Genomic DNA, 4,975 nt, shown 5'->3' with positions numbered 1-4,975 from the left:
TCAAGATCAATCTTTCTTATATCAAAGCTTTGTTCCTCCCTTCTACCTTGCTCTCATCTAGAAGTCAATGACTCCAGTTAGTCTTTCCTGAACACAAAAGGTAATTATGTGAGCAAGCACAAAGTTTTAAAGAATTTTGTGATAGATATCAATAGACAGAACACCCCAAATTTCTAAAGGGAAAAATCCATTGAAAAAATTCAAATCCCAAGTCCAAAATTCAAGGGCAATTTTAAAAACAAACCCAAAAACAGTTAACACCCGCAATAGATCAAGAAACTAATTATTTTCAGCAGAACTTTTCAAGACAAAATTTCAACCCAAGGCAGAGGTTTGACATGAAAAATATCCATCAATATGGTCAAAATTCAGGATTTTAAAGAGTTGTGGAACATTACCTTACCATCTGACATTTTCTAAAATAAATTGCAAATTCAGTGGACCTAGCAATAGATTGTAACTAAAAATAGTTAAAATTTTAAAATAGTTCAAATTGTATCAGGTAAGTGAATCACCACAGCTACTGGGGTTTCATTGTCCACAGTGGTCATGTGAAAGTTGAGAAGAGCTACCTCTCAGAAGCCAAGAAAAGGCTGTCCTTGCAAAGACATATTTCAAAAGAGTAGCCAATAACATCTGTAATATATAACTATCTTGGGCAAAAAAAAATGTACACATCAAATCTGTGATTTACAAGTTCATTGCATGACATTATTATTATTATGTCAATGTTTTCCCCACAAACCTACAAGAAGTAGATATACAAAATAAAGCCAAACAAAATAACCTTGGCTGGTTTTCTTTTCTTGCAAAAGGCTGCTATAATCACTGAATCAAACCAAGTATTATAAACAGATGATTACATTAATTTAAAATGGCTTGGTTGATGTTTATGCAGCATTTATGCCTGTACTTATTTTATTATGAATGGCTTGTTAAACAGCTATGACTGGTCAACCACCAGAAAAAGTAAATTCGTTTTAAGGATTATTGTCCAATAAATAATTTGCTGAGGCTTACCTAAGTCATATTTAATAAAACTCCTAACCCTTAAAATAGAGCAAATTCATTTGCCGTAATTACTGAGGGTTTATATCTGTCATGTGCTCTGTGTGTTTTACCATATACTTTACAGAGGGTAATCAGATACCTACAGATAGCCATTAAAATTAAACAATTTTATTGTGCCATTAGGTTATTTCCAAAATGATGCATTTACTATCTGTATAAAATTAAAGCAGTGAATAATGTGTTCACTTTATTTCAAGGATGCCTTGGTAAGGATATGCTGCTTTTCTTCTGGAAGAGAAGAAAAGAGGAGAAAATTCAGCACCAGCTAAAATATTCACCATCAAGAGGAGAAATAGAGGCAGTTTCACCTGTGACTCCTAAAGACAAAATGGCCCTCAGGCTCATGGCAGCAGTTTTTTCTCCAAGATGTAAAAGAACAGGTAATAGAAAAATAGACAAAAAAAAAAAAAAAAAAAAAAAAATCCGCTATGGAAAGGTTGACAAGCCATTCATAGAAGATAACAATAGGATAAGGGAGAAATATCGTTCCTTCTTAAGAGCAAAAATAGAAGACTAGATTTACAGTTATGGAAGCATACTTTGATGCCAGTTTCTGATTTAATTCCTGGATATAACAGAGAATCCTGAAGTAATTTGGGACAAGCCCTCTGAAATTTCTGTGCCTCTGTTTTTTAAACTTCAATATAGGGTTATTAATAGAGAGACTTCTCTGTTTCAGGGATATGGATAAAGAGTAAACTTCGTGAAAAGCCTGACTGCATTCATTTTGGCTAAAGGTACACTTCTAATCAATGGGTATTTTGAGATGGGTTTTTACTTTGTTGGTTTTTGAACATAATAGTTATATCTTTCACTGGGGAAAATTATATATTGGTGGGCCAGCTTCCACCATGGTCTTGCTGTATTTATGAATAGGTGCAAACACCTAAAATTGTGATAGATTACCTTTGCAATGTTTGGAATAAAACCTTCCTGAATTTGTGCTGTGTCAACTGAATGCAAGGTCATTTAGCTACTTTACCCCCACTTGCCCCAACTTCCTCCAAGAAACCTATGATGTTCAAAATTCGGTTTGTACAGACAATAAAAAAGGTTCCTGCAATTACAAGGTGAACACTGTGACAAGTGTTAACTGCTTTGGGGGTAAAATCAGAATACCTGTTAAGGAATTATGAAGAATGGCAGATATGTCTGCTGCTTTTGAAAGAAAAGTACAACTGAATTACAACTACAGTTTAAAAAAATGAAAATATATATTGGTTCTATGTATGTTGTTAGACTCTCCTGAATATTTTATGATTGCTGCCTTAACCTGAGTTTCCTAAAATCATATATAATCTTCAACATAATGAGATGTAAATGCAATACCAGTTTGTAAACTGCCCTACTTTGTTAATTGAAGTGATAAGTTAATTTACATATTAAATTATTATTATTATTGTACTTATAAATTAGTTGCAATTCTCCTACTTGGAGGCTGGTATTTATTAATAAAATTTTTAATCATTAACAAAATATTGTATTTTTAATTATTTTTCTCAAAAGAAACTCCTATCAAATACAATCTAAAGACTTTTCAACTCTTATCTTTTCCTATCAAGAAAGTCTTATTATTTGCTAAACTTATGAAAATGAAAGTAATACTATTTGTTTTCTGAAAGGTTAATAATACCGTTTGCCTTAAAACAGTCAGAAAACTTTTTTAGGTCATTGCTGAGAAGTTAAAGGTTTTGAGGCCACTTAAAATTTTATAAGCTCTTATGATTCTACAGTTCATTATTCCAATATCCAAGAACTAAGTGGGTTCTTGTATGCTGTGTTTTTTCTCATAATATTGCAACTTAACTAGAACCATTTAATTTACAGATTAATAGAAAAAAATGTATTTTCATATTATCTTCCAGGTAGATAATGTATTGCAAAGACAAACTTTAAAAATATACTAAAATAGATAGTAGATTTCAGCTCCATAAATCTTTACATAGCTTTACCATTACATGTATGGTTAGCCTCATTAAACAAAAAGAGTACAAGGCTTAGGAAATACATGAATGATTTCAGGACTAGAGACACATATTTTAAATAATTCAGAGATCTTTAAAGATGAAAAAATGTTTATAGACATTTGTTATAGACAGGGTATTTTTCTTTCTCCTTCAATGTATTTTCTCCTTTAGGGAAGTACAACAAAAATGTTCCTACAAAAATCAAACAACAGAAGCTGATTACATTAACCTGTAGAAGAAATGGCTAGGAATTTTCCAGCATAAGCTTTTTGAAAAGGAAGTATGGATCAATCTAAATCAAAACTTCTCCCACAGAAATTTCATCAGGAGTATTTTCTTTCACTGAAGGTTTAATTGATAGAATGAACAGAGATGGAGGGGAGAGAAAAACGCAGAGAACAGACTTCTTGTCCGGATCAGTGTGAGATATAGGAGATTCAGTTCAGTTTGGCTCAGATATGCCTAAATGTCCCAGCTGTCATAGCTTAATATAGAGAACTCACTGTCTCACTACTGGAAGCATTCTATAGATATACATCCCTAATCCAATATGTATTGGAATATATCTAGTTCAATATATAATATTATCAGAACAGTTGGCTTCATCATTAGGTAACAGAGAAATGCAGAAACATGGAATACTAGGGCTGACATCAGAAGATCATCCACTTTGGTCTTCTGCTTCTGGACATGACTTGCATATCTATGTAATATATGACAAAAGCTTATGCAGCCTCTTTGTAAAGGTAAGAACCTTTCCACAACTTCTTCAGGCATTCCACTCTAATACATAATTTGCTGTTCTTCTTACTAGAAAGATTTTCTCAAATCAGTCTCTCTGACTGTGAATTAAACCTCTCAGTCTTTGTTCTCATTCCCCTTTATTATTCCCTACCTTATGACAGTAGCCTTTTACATGTTTGCATAGTTGTCTTATTTTTTGTCTCTGTGTTCATCTGTAAACTAAAGAGACATATGTCTTTAATTTTCTTTTCACAGGTAATCATTTATAAACCTGATTCTCCCTGCTCTACTGTGGACCACAGACCAGCACCATCTTTATCTTTTGTGAAGTCTGATGCCCAGAACGGGACACTTAGGATGTAAACTTTGTCCCCCAAATCCCTAGTTCACACTCTATTGCCTGGGTAAGAAACTTAGAATCAGCTGTGTTTTGTCAGATGAACTGCTTCTACTGCTTTTACTGCTTCTCCTTTATTCAAAAGATTTGTTAGAGGTCCTAATAAAGCCATGTTGGCTTTCATTGGGTGTATTGCTTTTCTTACAAATCAATTGGTTATCATTCCAATATTCCTGTTGTAACTAAAGTAAAGCTGAAGAAATTTTCTTGGCTTGTTTTTACACCTATTCTTTCCATTTTGACATAAACATGGCCACACATTGTCTGCTCTGGATATTTGTGGATACTATATGTAGATATTGAAATGGAATTCTGTCTTTAATTGCCTCTCTGGCTATTGTTACATGAGTAAATTAAATTCAATATTCATTGCTAGTTAAATGACCAGAGTTGTCTATAATCACGGTATACCTTAAGAGCAAACTGTCCTTACTTATTTCCTTCCCTACCAAGACTTCTCTAACTCTCAGACCCCACAAATAACAACTTCCCCTCCTCATATCACATTGTCTTTGAAGGAGATCAAAAAAAATATTCCAGTTAGTGGAAACACAGAAGTTTAAGAATTCTGGGTTTGCTTAAAATCTTTATTAATATCATATTCCTAACTGAATTCTATTTTCATGCCAAGGTGTAATTCCTTAGTATATTTCTCTACCCTAGAATGTCCTTTTCCCTTTCCTTTCCATATAACTACTCCCCCCCTACACTCCATAACTGCACAGTGCCATCAAACACTACGGTTCCTACTTTGAGCATTATACCTCTCCTATATCATGGTTTGTTCTCCCTATTC

General features: G+C 33.2%; 1 long non-coding RNA gene across 1 annotated transcript; it reads left to right on the top strand.

The window, feature by feature from the left end:
• The first annotated feature begins 1,284 nt into the window (after nucleotides 1–1,284).
• Nucleotides 1,285–4,235, top strand: LOC141972176 (uncharacterized). Its single transcript, XR_012635349.1, has 3 exons — nucleotides 1,285–1,451; nucleotides 1,751–1,808; nucleotides 4,038–4,235. It is a non-coding gene; the product is annotated as an uncharacterized LOC141972176 (long non-coding RNA).
• The last annotated feature ends 740 nt before the right edge of the window (nucleotides 4,236–4,975 follow it).

This window comes from Athene noctua, chromosome 1, assembly GCF_965140245.1.
Source record: "Athene noctua chromosome 1, bAthNoc1.hap1.1, whole genome shotgun sequence".
Classification (NCBI taxonomy): Eukaryota; Metazoa; Chordata; class Aves; order Strigiformes; family Strigidae; genus Athene; species Athene noctua.
This window is presented reverse-complemented; position numbering and strand designations above follow the sequence as displayed.